Below are 18,466 nucleotides of genomic sequence, written 5' to 3' on the forward strand. Positions count from 1 at the left end.
GTAGAGCCCAAAATGTCATAAACAGTGTACACGGGATATGTACAGGATTGCAACAATACATAGAACCACACACAATCACACAGAAACATACACAGAACTACTGATCCCCCCTTACACCAGCAGCTAGGTACACCCATTAGCAATACAGGGTTAAAAAAATTTATTGAGAATTAACAAGGGTGTTAACTAGACAGTTGAGCGTTAGGAACATTGTCCTATCGAGATGCAGAGCCAGAGCTGCCATATTTTAGTACTTTTTTTTCGAGCAAGCCCTACCTGTATATGAAATATTGTATACTTAGTAAGCACTGTATAATGCTGTCACTAGCAACTGGTCTGTAAATCATATTTATACTTGGAAATGAGTTGAAAACATCTATGAGAAGCTTGGTGAGAACTGCATGGTGCTAGTAACAGATCTGTACATTATAACTATTGATTGCAACAACTTAAAAAAACAGGGACTTTATAGGACAGCATCTAGGGATACAAATTTAACATATGTGTAAAAAATAGTTTCCAGATTTATTAATCACAACATACAAATATTAAAAGTATCACATATGATGGTAAATGTTATACAATATTGTTTTTGTAAGAAACAGCAAAGACAGTCACATGCTAATCCTACAGGATTCATTCATGCAAAAACAACTTCCCCTGCTTTGATGGTCATCTGATCTTACTGCTGGAAAGTGTCCTAATGCAACATGCAACAGTCTCTTCCTTCTGTCACTGTCACGGTGTAGCCAGTGAGCTGGAGTCATACATTTTTTATAAATGAGCATTTTCTCAGCTTTTACAGGCTGATGCAGGATGCATCAAAAGGCACTGCTGTAATCCTTATCAAGAGCAAGAAGTGGCAGGTTCTTACATTCCCACATACAGCGGGGCCATGTAGAGAAGTAGCCAGCCTCTTAAAGGACATTGGGGATGTTTAAATTTTCTATTTATTTTAAAATAAAGATATGCTGTCAGAAACTACAGTTACAAGGGGTAGAAACTGATATTGCTAAACGTATGGAATCACATACATTTTTTTTATCTTTGGTCACTTTAAGCCTTACAAACTTCATTTTTTTCCTGCAAGCTATCACCCACCTGCTACATGAACATTTCAGCCTGAAGTCACCCATGGTAACTTAGTCACTTCAGTTTGCATATTACCTCCTTGAAGGGGATTTGTTTGAGTGGACAGATAATATACTAGATTATAACAGTTATCTGTATGAAGATTTTGTAGAGTATATTACATGTCTATCTGGTGATAAGGGGCATTTGCAAATTCTTCCTCACTTATTTTTAGGTATTTCTGCCCTTTTTCACTTTCTGAGGCAGTGCGCTTCCTATTCTGTGACTTCACCCTAGGCTGTTTAATCTGTTGCTAAACCTAATTCGAAAGTGAGTTTACAGCCCCAGACTCCTGTAGCAACAGTTCATGTCATGATTTCTGTTTCTAGGAGCAAGAAGAAATAGTTCCCTACTAGCTCTACGATTCTTGTTCAAGACCTGCCAGCACCTATGCCTCCTCCTGTTTCTCATCAAGACCTAGTGACTCCTGCTGAGGTATGGCCAGCATCTGCCTCTGATGTCCAGTGCGCTGAGCCAGTTTCTTTTGAGAATGAAACAGTCCTCTGAGATATTGGAGTTGTCTCTTCTAAAAGAACATCAGTCTTTCTTCTTTCTATGTGTTACTTTTTCTGAGTTGATCTCTCTTTAGTCTGAGTTTGCTGTGTCTTAGGTGGCTTTGTCTGTGTTGGCCACGTATGAGATGGCCTTTTCTGAATGTGACACGGCCTCTTCTATCATTGAAGTATTATTTTTTGCATTGAAAGACATCTTTTCTGTTCATGAATCTGTTATGCCTGAACTTGAGACTGGTCTGCCACTCTCGCCCTAGGTATTGCCAGTGCCACACTCTCCCAAGATGTTGACAGTGCCACAGTCCCCTGAGACCTGCCACTGTCACGCTCTGGCCTATTAGCGGCTTACCGCTTTTGCAGAACTCTCCCAGATTGGCATTTAACATCTCAGAATCTGATACTGTTGATTTTGTGTTCTCTGTAGTTTGTAAGCTTTTACCCCCTATGTCTGAATCTTCCCAGTTTACTTTTGACGTACTTGTTCTACAGTTGTTTGACAAGTCTCAATTTTTTTATTAAAGTTAATAGTTTTGGCATATTTTCTGATGCTGGGGAGAACCATTCACCACATGATCTCTTAGATTGTAAGCTCCAACGAGCAGGGCTCTCTGATTTCTACTGTATTAAAGTGTATTGTTGTTTTACTGTCTACCCTCAAGTTGTAAAGTAAACTGTTGGCGCTATATAAATCCTGTATAATAATAATAAAAACAAGATAAGATTTCCTCTGTAGGCTAGGCATTAAGGGGTTAAATTGGGCTACAGTGGGTCCTGATATGTTTCTTTGTGAAAATGGAGAACTTGCTCAGCTCCTGAATTTTCTGGAAGACACTTAAGCCCCATACACACTATCAGTTTTTCTGCTGAGTTTTTCCATCAGATTTACCAAAACCATGTAATATGAGGTCAAACCTTAAGAGTTTCAATTTGTATGCAATCAGGCAGGCCCTTCTACTACATGGTTTGGGTAAACCTGAAGAACTCAGCAGAAAAACTGATAGTGTGTATGGGGCTTTACACTCCTCTAGGAATGTTGAGGGTGGATGTGCCTTGCCCTTTTTAAGGGTTTCTAATGGGTAAATAGCACAGTGACAGCCTCGCTATTCCTAAAATAAAAATGTGATGTACTGATTTTTGATATTGCCGCTGTAAGCATTTCAAGAGAGCATGACGTATAAAAGCAAACTTATATTGTATGTAAAGGCAAATTCAACCCTCTGTTTATCCTCATGACAACTGTCACAGAGATTGAAAGTAATAGAAATCCAAAATGTTTGATTTGTCACCAGAGCAAGAGGCGAGGAAAAGTCTTCCAATGGGACACCCGTTCATGTAACAATCCTCTAAAATGGGAATTCAGTTCATTTTGGGGGGATTTCCTCTCATTTCCAGTTGCATCTCCTGGACAGGGAGTGAAGGGAAATTCCCCAGTATTGTATTGCATACAAGCAGATTATTGTGCACATGGTCAAACATTCAAGCCCTAGTCAACATAAGAGATTCTATATGTTGCTGCTTGGAGTACTAATTCTAATGTTAAATACTTGTACATTTACTGACTCTTCCATACGGCAGCATAGCATAAGGATTTCTTATGTGACTTGTAGCTTACTGCTTAGTGAGCACATTATTTTTTTTAATTTGAGGTTATTTGACACGCACCATGTAGTGTACCTTTTATAAAAGCAGCATTATTTGGATTTTTAATACAAAGCAAACCAGGAGCACACTGTATGCATTGGATATCAGTGCACAATCAGCTTGGATCATAATTATGCATGTTCATACTCGTAGGCATGTGATCTAATTGTATGTTTACGGGTTATCTCTGATTTACTTTATTTATTAACTCAGCTTCACCATGTAGAATATTTTATTGTGTCCAGGGGTTGAAACATACAAGTCCTTTTGAACAGAAATTATATTTGTTTTGCATCAATTATATTTTAGTGTTTATTTTTAATATTTTTAAAGTTTACGTTTTTAAACCTTTAGAAAAAAAATAATTTTTTTTACCATCTATGCACAATCTTTGTTTTGCAAATTAACATTAAATACGTGACTAAACCAAAAGTTAATGCTATCTGCAGTGATAATTAAATCAGCAGTTCTCAAATTTTTTATTTTCATTAATATGTGTAGATCAGTCTAACCTTAGCAGAATCACACAATTCAGGAATCCAGGCAACCATGCTTCATGAATTGTATAATTCTCTATGGATTAAACAATCTGCATCCACAAAATCCACAAAACTGCAGTTAACTGATTCCGCTGATTTAAAATCAGTAATTCGTTGTTATATGGGTTTAGCGGTTCCATGGCATTAGTGACTACTTGTGCTAGACTGCATTTGCCTGTGACTTTTAGAGTGACAGCTTTTATACGAGTGACATTAAAGAAGACCAGTCACCAATGACTGTTTTTTTTTTATTATCCACTTTCTGTCAGTGCAGAAGTGTCAGGCAGAGTGTCAGACAAAACAGAAACTCATAAAACTATCATATAACAAAGGTGTCATCAGAAATATATAAAAGAAAATGGAAGGCTTTGTTAACTGACAATTTTATCCTACTTCAGCAATCCATGGAGTGTGTCACCTTGAACTCATGGGGTGTTACAGCCTGAAACTAAGCGGACATCTTTGCTCTGCCAGGAAAACAATACAATGAAATAAAAGTACCAACACAAGACTAAAAGTTGAGGATATACTAAAATAAACCCAATTATTAATTATTATTATTATTATTAAACCCAATTATTAATGGTTTTTGTTGCTCAAAAACTGCCCCTCCTTAACCTACAATAGGCAGTGGATGGGGGTGTTTACACACCGAGGTCATGATGCTTTCCACCCATGGCAAACACCCGACATGTAGTAATTGGCAGGCAGCAAGCCCACCGAACTGTATATTCAAGCAATGCCACAAATGCCCCTCAACCGGATGTTTGTTGGCAAAAATCACATTGGCAATGACATCAGTGACTCTGAAAGTCCTCGCTCATGCACGTCCTTTTAGAGGGGACTTATACAGATACATGGCCCTGTATACAGATTAGTCTGCCTTGGTTGTTACCATGGTACACAAGCTTATAATATAGAATACATACAGCCACTTCATCCCATATTATGGCCATGCATCTATCGCTGGTGTGCATGCATGTAGAAAAGGAGTGACTGCAAGGCTGGAGGAACTGAGATGCAACAAAGAATGAAAAAATTGGAAGAGCATGTTTTTAACCCCTTCACACTGACTGCCCTAGGCTCTTTAACAGTTCTAAAAGCCGGGAGGCATTCAGGTCAAGTGACCAGTGATTGGCTGTCACAGCACTGCAGTCACATGGTCGGAAATCTCCCAATTGCAAGTACCCGTTGGGAGTTTACTGGTTCCCGCCGGCTACTGTGCTGGGGGTGTGCAGCGAGAGCACTCTCAGCACGGTAAGTTGTTTTAACAGGGCTGCATATATGCGGTCACTCGATGTTAAGGCCCACCTGCCGAATGCCCGCATATATGTTAATGGCTGGCTTCAAGAGGTTTAAAATGTCTGTAGTTTACCATAAACAGTGCTTTAGCAAACTGAATTCATTCAATTAGGGATCTTATCTATGAGTAGAGATTTACATCTTAGATTCCTAAAATTCCCAATCCTGACTGGTACCTTTTAAGGGAGGATGATTTACAGTTTCATTAGTAACCATTTTCATTAGGTACCTGAAAAATTTACATGCTATACAAAATTAAAGCAGTTTCTCAACTGACAACTGCCACTACTACCAATGTCGGGTCGCTTGTAAAAAATGACTATGAATGACAATTGTAAAATGGGTGTAAGTGAATCACAATAATGATGAATGTTAGGAGCAAGAGGGTGGAACTTTGAATGAAGCATGTGGTTGAAATGAATACAATGGTGGAGATTGAGATATTTAATATTCCGTAAATAACAAAATTACACACATAATTTCCAAATACATACATATAGGAATACACATTAAACGTGGAGTCAATTCCTAAAACAGTGGTAGCTGTTAATAACATGGTTAAAAATGGGTAGCATGATAGAGTTACAGAGTCCACCATATATCACAGTTGGGTACAAAAATGTTGCAAGGTAACATCTGCATGGCCTATGACCTTACTGGTCCTTGTCACATAATTTGATGTAGTATACTGGTATATGGAGGTTGTTATCTTGACGTGTTTCAAGGCTTGGTGCCACTCATCAAGAACAAGCATGTTGCGTATCTGCAAATGGGAGATGAACAACTAGATAAATAATCTTGTATCAATAGAGGGAGCAGAATGAAGATGGAGACCCCCCCAATAGATCATTTACAAGTATATCATCTCCTATTTGCAGATACACCATGTGCTTGCTCCTGATGAGTGGCACCAAGCCGCGAAACACGTCAAGATAACAACCTCCGTATACCAGTATACTACAGCTCTAACAGTTTCTATTATTTATATATTTGTACCATCACATTATGTGACAAGGACCAGTAAGATCATAGGCCATGCAGATGTTACCTTGCAACATTTTTGTACCCAACTTTGATATATGGATATATGGTGGACTTTGTAACTCTATCATGCTACCCAATTTTAACCATATCATTACCAGCCACGTTTAATGTGTATTCCTATTTGTATGTATATGGAAATTATGTGTGTAATTGTGTTATTTATGGAATATTAAATATCTCAATCTACACCATTGTATTCATTTCAACCACGTGCTTCGTTCAAAGTCCCACCCTCTTGCTCCTAATTTTAACAATATCATTATCAGGGATAGAGGCACATGACCTTACCAGGCCATGGCCTCATTTAAAGTCCCAATCATTCCTCTCCCCCTTTCTGCTTAATAATGGTGACTAGTTGTACTAAACTGCTTTTAAAGACCCCTTTCACACTGAGGAGCTTTGCAAGCACTATAGCGTTAAAATCTACACCATTGTATTCATTTCAACCACGTGCTTCGTTCAAAGTCCCACCCTCTTGCTCCTAATTTTAACAATATCATTATCAGGGATGGAGGCACGTGACCTTACCAGGCCATGGCCTCATTTAAAGTCCCAATCATTCCTCTCCCCCTTTCTCCTTAATAATGGTGACTAGTTGTACTAAACTGCTTTTAAAGACCCCTTTCACACTGAGGAGCTTTGCAAGCACTATAGCGTTAAAAATAGCGCCTGCAAAGTGCTCTGAAGCAGCGGCTCCATTCACTCCAGTGTAAAAGCCTAAGGGCTTTCACACTGGAGCAGTGTGTTGGCAGGGCGTCAGAAAAAGGCCTGCCAGCAGCTTCTTTGGAGCACATTAGGAGCGGTGAACTCACCACTCCTCCACCGCTCCTCCCCATTGAAATCAATTAGTCCCCTTTTGGCTGCTAGCAGGGGTTAAAACCACCTGGTAGTGGCTGAATAGCACAGCTAAAACGATGGTAAAGTGGTGCTAAAAATAGCACCACTTTACCATTGATGCTCGGGGCGGCTCAGTGTGAAAGGGGTCTAACTATCAGAAGTTCCCCTAAAAAGTGATATGAAAGTAAACCTGTCACCAGGCTTTACGCATTCTAGTATTTACATATTCTTACCAAAGAAGTAAATGAGCTTACAGCAAATAATATCTGACCTACAGTAGCTGCAGGTACTATGGAACGTGTTATCATCAAGATTCACAGCAGAAGCACTAAAGTCATTGACGCACCCTCAACTAAGCCCACTCTTCTCCCTCTAATGACTTGTTAGCTTCCCAGCAGGCTTTGTACCACAAAAATAGCTCAATAGTGTGTATTTGTGTGTGCATATGTTTATGTGAATATGTAAATGTAGGTGTATTACACTCACAATATAAAAGTTTAATTTTTAACTACACTTTCTGTATTACACATTACAAAAAGTTGTATTTACAATGTATCATCTAGCTACAGAAACAATCCTCATTAACGGAACTCACTTATAATATTTTCCCATGTGCCTGGTCTAATCATACAGGTGCAATTCTTCTTGTTAGGGCTATAGAATGCTTGCTACTTGTTTCTGCTGTAAGCCTTTAATGGCTTATGATTAATTGCACAGTGCACTCATTAAACCTAGCAAGGTTTATTTAAATGCATTCACTATGACCTATAAATCAGGTATTACCTTTAAAAAAAACAGCATAAATTGTAATGGTTACTGAATGAATATATTACATTTTGATTTATGTTTGTTTTTATTTTGCTGCTATTTTGATTTGTACATTATATTCAAAATGTGGTAATTTAACAGTCAAGGAGAATTTCTGGTTATTGAAATGTATTATTTAATGCAATATACGTAAAATCTTATTTTGATTTCTTTTTTCAACCTATAAAATACAATCATTATGCTAGTAACGTAGCTTTCATTCTACAGAAAGCCAGAAAAAATATATATTGGACACTAAAGTTGTGTATCACCTATATTCTGGTGATGTCCACTTGTCCAGCTTTTACATACAATTTGTAAGCCTACCTTTTGTGTTGGCAGAATATTATGTGGATTGAAAGTTCTTAAGGTGAAAGAGGTCCTAATGTTTATGAGCAGTATACAAATTCTCCACCATACACAGGTAAATTATTTCTGCACTGTGTACTTTATCAATATGCCAACATTTATGTTTACTGTTTTATACTATGCTTACAGAGCACTAAACTAAAAAGGAACAGAAATACTACAATGAAAATAAAGTTGAACAGAATGACAAATACATGAACCTTTTTTTTTTTTTTACATTTTCCAAAGCAAATGGATGAGTGTAAGCTCATGAGCATCTTTAGATGCTTTCAATTGCTTCTTTCTGAATTTTCTTTTTTAATATATAAAAATAAGACAAAGGCATATACTGACTGACTATCGTCTATCTATCTATCTATCTATCTATCTATCTATCTATCTATCTATCTATCTATCTATCTATCTATCTATCTATCTATCTATCAATACTTCACTTTTTCCATCGATACTTTAGATTTCCCTTTTTATTTTATTACAAGTTATTCATTTTTTTTTCATAAATAATCATTTGAACTATGGCATTTTAATGTCATGAATAGAATTTAACCATTTACACTATTTTCTGAATAATTTCATCTGTAGAAGAATGCAAAAGTGTTTTTTTTTAATAAACAAATCAACCTAATAAACATAAGATGATTCAGAAAATATTTAAATATATCCTATTTTATCTTTACACAGGTTTAGCAAATTTACATTATATTTTCTATCCACTAAGTTTGATATCAAACAATAATATCCGTATAAATCACACTGTTTCAGATCTTGCAATGGCTTATACATATATATATGTGTTAAAAAACAAAACAAAACAATCCTCACCTCCATATGTCAACATATGTGATGACTTCTATATCAATAATGTGAATTGTTTAAAAAATGTGAACTATTTACAGTGCATCATGAAGGTTTGATATATCAGCTTCTATGGAAAAACAGATAAATGTAACGATTTATTTGGGTGTGTTGTGTGACTTGCAGTTGATGGGGGCATTTTATTATTTTTTTCCACACGGCTGTCTTATAAACACCCACCATCAGCCCAGGGATAATGGATAGGTAGTGTAAATCTGTATTCTCAAATATGACTACTGAAAAGAAAAGTGAGGGTAATGGGGAGGTGTCTTTACTGCAATCTATAGAGCTGAGCTGTATGCTGGCTATATACAGTAATTGACATGTTCTTACTATGCATGTAGCTCATGTTTATGCAACCTGGAAAATAGGGGGGGGATTGGAGGAATGGAATTCAGCTATCTTCTCCCCTGATAGTTTCTACACACACTTAATCAAGGTAGTGTATGTGTTTGGTTTTATTAATATTTTTTTACCTTTTATTCCAAAAGCAAAGACCACTGGCAAAGCTTCGGTATCCTACATTTCCTTTTAAAAACCTTCATTCTGATTAAAAAGAAACCTATCAGATTGCCAAACTCTCAGTATTTAAGCAAATTCTGCTGGTAATGAAAACATTACGTTCAGAACCAATCACAAGGTAGCTTGACAGTGCCATGCAAACCAAGAGCCTGATGTTTAAAATAACCCTCATGAATAATTCATGATGAGTTGATGTTTATGCAAATGAAGAGGAATGTATCCACCTGACCATTGAAAGCAAGCCGAAGGAAAAAAATAAAAATTAAAAAAAGAGGGCAATGTACATTGTACAGAAAATATAAATTATTGGCATTAATGTTCTTTTTTTTATTCAACAATTGCAAATCATACCTTGTTTATATTGCAGGCTTGCAGGTTCTTCTTGGAAGAATAGACGACACTCTGCCAGCAATGCAGCTGAACTGGAACGCTGATTAAAGGCATTTAGTACAAAGGCTCTCGCTGAATATTCATATTGTGAGTCTGTTTATGCAAATGAAAACTCAAATTAACCCATGAGGATTTACTGGAAAACCACACAGAACTCGACAGGGCTATAATTCATTCTAAAAGGGAAGCATATGGCATCAAAGCATCATATAATGTAGTAATAGGAAGATTGCATAGTATAAATGATTGGAATTACCAGTATTTGTTTAATAACAAATAATGCAACTGATGTTTGTTCATTTTTTTTTATGTTTTACAGTTTTAGGTCATAATGACTACATGTTCAAAGGATGCAAATTTTTCTTTCAATATCGGTTGCTTTTGCTTTGTTTTTAGGCATTGGCACCAGTCAAAATGTAATAGGCAGGAAGTATTAATGAATGTGATAATGGTAAGCTATCAAATTGGTTTGGTAATACAGTGGAACCTTGGTTAATAAGTCACGCGGTTAACAAACGTTTTGAAAGGCGAGCAACTTTTTTTTTTTTTATTATGACTCAGTTTGCGAGTGTTGTCTCACAAAATGAGTAGAATTCAAGCTAATGGAGTGTGCAGTACCGCATTTGGCCAGAGAGACGCAGGGGTGCCAGTGACATTCGGAAAGGTTCGGAGCTGTTCGGAAATACTCGAAACCACTCGGAAATACTCGGAAATACTCCGTTCCCAAGTGTTTCCAGCCTTTCTGAGTTCATCCGAGCTGTCCCCGAGTATTTCCAAGGGTCACCGGCACCCCCACCTCTGGCCACATGCGGTATTGCATGCAATAGAAGTCAATGCGGAACAAATTATCTTCATTTCCATTGACTTCTATCGCTTTGATATGTGAGTGCTTTGGATTACAAGCATTCTCCTGGAACAGATTATGCTCGTAATCCAAGGTTCCACTATAAAGTATAACTAAAGGCAATTTTTTATTTATTTATTTTCATTTTGGATAGAAAGGAGAGGGATTAGAACGCATGTGAGGGTTTATTGCTGTACCCTCATTAGGAAGATTCACCCTCTCCTTTTTACCATTACCGAGAGTGCAAGTAAAATAAGATCCCAAATTTTGAGTTGTTACCAAAACAGGAATAGAGTGGAAGTCTTCCAATGTTGACGCTCCCCCCAACCTCCCCTAAATACTTAACTGTTCCTGATCTTTATCCAGTATTGTGCCCAAAAGAAGCAGCTGCTCTTTTTATCTCTCTACTCAATAAACAGCAGCAGAATCTGGTGAGGAAGGAGCAGGGGTGGGGCCCAGCCATGCTGTGTGTGTCATTAAACACACACACACTGGCTTGGGATCAAGCCCACACGAGTGCCCTGTAGGAAATTGCTTGCTATGGGAGCACTCAGAAGAAAGGAGGAGCCAAGAGCCTCTGTAAGGACCCCAAAAGAGGAGGTTATGGGCAGCTCTGTGCAAAACCATTGCACAGAGCAGGTATGTATGACATTTTTATCAAAAACAAAAAACTTTCTAATCACTTTTAAGCTGAAGATAAGTTATAATTTGTATTGGATAGTTACATACTGTAGGTCCAGCTTAGACCAATGCAACTATGTACCGTATATCAAATATCTGAACAATCACTATGGAAGGTGACAATATCTGCTAGAAAATACACGGAGGTCGCTCGCTCAGCACTGCTGCGAGAACCCCTTGTATTTTTTTTTTCTTGTTCAAAAATAAATAAAAAAATACAGAGAGCCTTATCATTTCTTTATAATAATACACTGTGTTTTCTAACAATGTGGAAAAGCAGGGCAGTGACATATCATGTTCTCACCTCATCCAATCATAGAATGCCTTGTATTCATTGAAAATGGTGGCGATGACACGCAAGTGACCCTTTGTGGTTACTATGCAGAAGGAAAGCTGCTTGTCACTGAACCGAGAAGACTGGGGAAATTGCTGCAGTTGGGGTAGTCTCTCAGGTATGAGATACACCTTGACCAACGTAATGATGCAATAAAAATCGGACCTAGATTTCAGCTTTCAGCTTCCCTTGATTGCCCCAAGCCATGTCATTATGACGTTACATGACGATGTAAGTGGACAAAATGTATATAAAGACAAGTAAGGAAAAAAGCAAATACCGTAATGAATTGAATATCATTGTTACTTGCATTAACTTTATAAAAATGTAAAAAAATATATTTGTCTTTAAATATTATCTTTAATATTCCTTAAATGTAATAATAATTACAACAACCATTTTAGACTGTTGGAGTGAAGCACAAATATTTTCGATGCAGCAGCTTGAGTCTAAATGCAATCACATACAGTACAACACATGTGCATTCCACGCACATCCTTCTTCCAATCACTTATACCAAACTCTATTATGAAAAAATAAGCTTTTTTTTCTGGTTCACATGTGTCACCTCTGTCCCTACATCACTAAATGTACCACATATTACTCAAGTAGAAACAATGTTTCACTTCCTAAGTGACAAATGCATAGAACATAAGTTAAACATTGTGTAGTCAGCAAACAGAAAATAATCATAGTGGAGAACATAAGATTTTGACAAGTAATTCATTTTTACTATTAACCAACATACTAATAACCATTGCAATCTAAGTAGAAAGAAATGCTGTTATAATATGACCGGAGGCACCTAAAGTATGATGTACCTATAGCAAGTCCTGCATAGGGCATGCCTGCACAGATTTAAATAAAATACATAATCTATGTAGCCGGATGCCACTTGCTATGGTTTCTTATCCTTCCCGCTACCACTGCATTAAGAGACAGAATGTAGCAGCAGCGGTCTGTGTGTGAAAGCCCTTTTCGTCCCCCCTAGCCAACTCTAGCAGTGTTTCCTGGCCAATCAGTTGGAAGAGGAGGGCATGGCTGCTGCTCTGCACCCCCCTGGGAGATGTAGTTTGGGTCTTGTGACTGAGTCAAGAGTGCCTGGTGCTGCACGGCTTTGGACATTTTATCCACCACCTGACTGCTGCTGCAAGAAGGCCAAGGAGCTACTGCCACTGGCTACCAATGCTATTTACTGGAAGCCTCAAGGAATACTTAAGGGGGCCCCTTCCACCAAGAGTATCCTTTTCTTTTACTGCTGGCAGAGACTGTGTAACTGACTGCAGGACATTTATTACACTTCTTATGTGCTGCATCACCCTAGCCTGATCTAGCAGACCTACATTACATCAATACTAGTTTTTTAAAACTGTGATTCTACTGAATTGTCACCTATATTGCAGCTGTTCAAGAGAATACTTCACTTCTACAGCTTTCATCTACTGCATGTAGTTTTGTTAGGATGTTTGTAAAGTGCACCAACTCTACTTTAAAGGCCCCAACCATAGCCAGCAGAAGAAACATTTCAAGGACTGCCCCTGTCATGTAACATTCCCATTAAGCCAGTCCCACCACTGTTAATCAATTTCTCTTCTGCTAAGTGTTACCAGACTGCCCTTGCCTTGGTATAGCCACAGCTATTGCACATTGACAGTGTAATCTCCCATGTTTGTTACATTTTATTTCTACTGATCATCACTGCACTTTAGGTGGCATTGTTACAATTTACGCTGATCTGGATCTCGCATTTGGACAGATTTCTTTGTGCTCATTTTTGCATACCAAAGCGTAGCCCTACTAACACAATTTAATTGATCTCTTTGTCCCTGTATACCTGCTACTTTTAACACAACACGTTTTTTTTCCTTCTTTCTATTACCACTGAGTGCAAATGTATTCTTGAAACTGTATTGTTGTATTGTTGTTGTTAAGCATATAATATTGATATTAGTGATTTCTTGCAATATTGTGGGTTTGAACACAGTGTGTCAAAAGGGCTGAGGTCTTTAAGGAGTTCAAGGGCAGGAACAGGGGACCCACCTGAATCAAGCAGCTCCTTTGGGTGCTGTGCTACATCTACATACAAAAACTCTCCCAGTATAAACCAGTTGGGTACTAATACATTTATCTAACTTCCTGTTAGTTAATACAATTTTGAACCACTCGATAACAGTAGCAAAATTGCATAACAAGGTTACATTGTCATTTACAGCAGGTGATATTTATGATCTCCTTCTTCCCAAGGTTATTTTCTGGAAATGATGTCTCACACGGTATGGAGAACATAACTTTAGTATTTTGGCATACTTGTTCTCACAACCCTGTATTGTAACAGATAGCATGGGCAGTGCAATAACTAGGCAAAAAGGTGGCCATTTTGTCTTTACCCACCATTTTTCTACAAATCCATAACTTTAGAGTCAAAATATAGTATCTGTGTATTGCATTGTATTATATCCAGCTTATGTATAACTGTGTCATATGGCAACATAGTATGTTTATTATGCTTATGCCTGTCCAAAAATGCTCTTCCTCAAGCTTATTCCTATCAAACGGGCATTCTTGGAGTCCAGGATCCACCTTATCATTGCATATGAATATCCTGTGGATTTTCTGCCACATCCATTACACATTTTAGCAGATGGGTATTTCTATACTAATTGTAGAAAACGACATGATTTTCTACTGAATCTAACAACCCTTGTAATATTGTACCTCTAAAGATGTGCAGTAATAATCTCAGTGCACCCCCCCCCCCTCGCATTGCTGTTAACTTCCGTCCCTGCATGGGGTTAATAGCAATGGCTGAGACTGTGAAGGATTCACACTACTTACCTTACTTTCTTTTCTCATCGGCCATACACAAGACTCATAGTATTCTTCTAAACCAAATTAAAATAGTGCCGCGCTATACACTGTTACAAAAAATCCAAACTATGTAATAAATAAAAATATAAAAAACAACAATGTTATCTGTGCAATAATTAGAGGTATTAAAGTGAATAGTGCATAAAGTGCTAAGAGTGCATATATCCTAAAACAGTAATGTTTAAACAGTTCTGTCCCCTCCCCAATGCGTGTCGACACAGGGAAATGATGTGTCTTCCTCAGGGGGATTATTATTAGGAAGACACTTCATTTCCCTGTGTCAACATACATTGAGGAGGGGACAGGACAGTGTAGGAAGCAGCTGACCTTATGTGCTGCAGAGGGGCATACGACCTCAATGGTTTTCTATTTGTCAAAGAGTGGTGCGCTGCAAGCACCTATATCATGTGGGTACCTTAGATGATCATTTAAATAAAGATGTTTTAAAATGTTAATGCACTATCTAGCCTACCTATGTGTAAGGAGGATTGCCATTGGACAGTTCAGGATCCTACAGAGATCAGTGAGCACAGAACTCAGAGGTGGTTCATCTGCATGTTAAGACCAAACTTAATTGTGCAGTCACATGCCCTGAGGTGAGCAGATTTAAACAGGGGGGAGCACCAGTTTGCTGTCACGTTGGAAAGTTTGGAGCGCCATCACAAGGATTTAATTATATATTTTGAATGGACAATATTGATGTATTATGGCATTGATTCACTTGAATGTTTAAACATTACTGTTTCAGGACTTATGCACTCTTAGCAGGTTATGCACTATTTGCCTTAATACCTATAATTATTGCACAGATAACATTGTTGTTTTTTTTATATATTTGTGTTTATTGCATAGTTTGGATTTTTGGTAACAGTCTATAGCATGGCACTATTTTAATTTGGTTTTGTAGAGAACGATTATATGGGATTTTGATCAGTGCCAGCAGCTGAAAGAGACAAACAGCACAGAAATTAAGATTAATCTTGGTAGTTCACAAGACATATATCATAATATTCTTCTCTCAGAAGTGTTCTGTAAATAGGCAGGTCATGTCATTCATCTGCCCCACCTTGCTTGATTCACAAAACTGAAAGAAGGAAGCCAGTAGCTTGTGGAGTATGGGAGTCTTACTACTCTTCAACCCATGTGTCAGTAATAGTGCTTGATAATTGGCTGCTCAGGTATTGAGTGTTGTCATATTGTCATATTGTGATGGGTTGAGTTCTTGTGGAAGAAGTTTGGTTGAACTAAATGGACTTGTGTCTTTTTTCAACCTAACTATGTAACTATGTGTAAGAAGCAAATCAGAGCTTACACAAGCCTAATGCTCATCGATTTTAGAAGATGAACAGGGTGGCATGGGAGCAAAATGAAGGTGAGTATGTGCAGCTGGTAAGGTTGGCATTAAAGTGGCACTGTTGCTTTGCCCTGCATGGAAAAAGTGCAGGATAATTTTAAATGTTTTATGACAAAACAAAGAACAAAATTTACAAATTAATAATTTTGGGATTTAAAGTGGCACCATGAATGAAAATGCAAATGCCCCCACCCCTTGAATAAAAAATGATAAGTGAAAGCTAAAAAGAAAAAACTGGAAAAAAAAAGAAAAACAAAACTCACCGCACACCCCACTTTCCAGCCACTTTTTTAAAGCACTAGGGACTGGTGACTAGGGACAGGGTTCAGGTTCGCTGTAAAAATCGATTGTATGAGGTGTATTAACCCAGTGAAATAATGCAGTCATTTTCCATAGTAACCTTATGCATTGTCTGGCTTTTAGACTTAGGTCAGCTGGCTTAAAATTTCTAATAAGGTGGCTTTTGATAAGCCACCCCCTCACTATAAAGGGTGAAGTCACAGCAACCATACTGACAATGTGCTTTAGCTATGATAGGGAAAGCATAGGTAGTGCTGCTAATTATGTGGATAAGGAGAGATTAGTGTTGGGAATGAAGGAACTGGCAGTGAATGAAAGTAGATGTAAAACCTTAATGAGTGTTACATTGTTACATAGTTACTTAGTTAGTCAGGTTGAAAAAAGACACATGTCCATCTACTTTGACCATAAAAAAATAAATAAAAATAAAATAAAAAATATCATATAATCCCATATACCCAATCCTATACCCACAGTTGATCCAGACGATGGCGACCCCCCCCCCCCCCCCCTCCCCAGAAAAGCAGGATCAAATTTGCTACAGCAGGGGAAAAATTCCCTCCTTCCTAAATGTTACTTAGATAGCAAAATTATTGGAGAATTTGCATAAGGGGGAGGGATTTTACCTTTTTTTCATCCCTTGAGAAAGCGTAGAGGGAGGAGAAAGTAGAGGTAGAGAAAGTAGAGGAGAGGAGCAGACCACATATATTAATTTGGCGTCTGACCTCTGATGAACACAGGCCCTTAGCTCTATTAGTTTTATTTATGGTATAACATGCTATGCTTGGAATATTGTCTCCAATACAAACAGTGTTATTTTAGCAATTCTATGTTAGCATCCTTTACTCCTAAAGAAGTGGAATGTGCAAAGCATGTTGAGCCTTATGTGAAGGGGTGGTGGAGCTCTCTATAGGTTTGGACTTTGAGCTAAACAGCTTACCTCTTTCTGCTTAGATATCATACACAAGTTGTACATGTGGAAGGTTGCAGTACATTTTCCACAAGCAGTTTGTCTTGTACTTACTGTATATGCAGCAGGGCAGCAAACACAGTTCCAATGCTGGGGAGCTTTGTAAAGCAAGTACATGCAGTAGCACAAAAAAACAACTGCTGGGAAAAGCCAATACCACTTCAGGTCAGTTCCTGTCTAGCCTGTTTGGTTGCCTTTTAATGGGTTCCCAGAAAAAAAAAACAGGAGGCACTTTACTACAACATATCTTTTTAGTATTCTGTCAGCCCTCAGCCTTTTCACCCAGCAGTAGGCTCCCACAGCAGAGAGAAGGAGAGAGGGACAGTGAGAAAGCCCTAAGCATCAATCATCCCACATGTAGAAAGGACTGTCAACAACTGAGACTAATAATGAGGTATTGCTACTAGGCAAGCTGTGGGCTTAGAAATAGACTATTATTATTTTTAAATACACTATTAGAAATAATACTATTTAGACCACCACCCTCAATGACATATGGTGCAGAAAGGTACTATGTTTTTAGCCTGGTTTTAATTATTTATCCTTCTGTCTATTAATAAAGTTTTGAAATTGGAATTTTATTTGTAGTACGCTGTGCCTATAAAGTACATGAACTGCTGTTAAAATCATTATTGTTTTACACATAGAATCTTTTGGGATGTAGCACTTTAGTACTCTTAGCCCTTGTACACACGGTCGGACATTCTGTTGAACAATGTCCGATAGGACCATGTTGTCGGATAATCTGACAGTGTGTGGGCTCCATCGGACTGTTTCTGTCGGAATATCCGACAGACCAAGTTTGAGAGCTTGGCTATAAAATTTTCCAACATGATCCGATCACGTCAGTTCCGATCGTGTGTAGCCTAGTCCGATGGACAAGGTGCCACGCATGCTCACAATAAAATTCTGAGACGGAAGCGCTCGGTCAGGTAAAACTGCCGCTCGTAATCGATATAGCACATTCGTCACGCTGCAATGTTAAAAATTCTTTCATGCAGTGCATTCTCTTTTTCTTTACAATGCTACAAGAATGAAGTTGTTTTGCTGCTCATATTCACACACACTTCTCCCAAACTTATTTCTTTATTCTTTTTACTCATTTCATCAATACAATATTTTAATTCGTCACATCTCTCCAATCTTTTTTTTTTTTCTTTATAATT

General features: G+C 37.9%; 1 long non-coding RNA gene across 1 annotated transcript in view; it reads right to left on the reverse strand.

Moving 5' to 3' along the window:
* LOC143940005 (uncharacterized) overlaps window positions 1-10,026 on the reverse strand; it is a 120,758-nt gene extending 110,732 nt beyond the window's left edge. Inside the window, exon 1 of the long non-coding RNA XR_013263796.1 lies at window positions 9,911-10,026. This is a non-coding gene — a long non-coding RNA (uncharacterized LOC143940005). The remainder of the gene's footprint in view (window positions 1-9,910) is intronic.
* Window positions 10,027-18,466: the final 8,440 nt, after the last annotated feature.

Source organism: Lithobates pipiens, unplaced genomic scaffold (genome assembly GCF_037356315.1).
Source record: "Lithobates pipiens isolate NorthernLeopardFrog02 unplaced genomic scaffold, aLitPip1_a1.2 Scaffold_3, whole genome shotgun sequence".
Taxonomy (NCBI): Eukaryota; Metazoa; Chordata; class Amphibia; order Anura; family Ranidae; genus Lithobates; species Lithobates pipiens.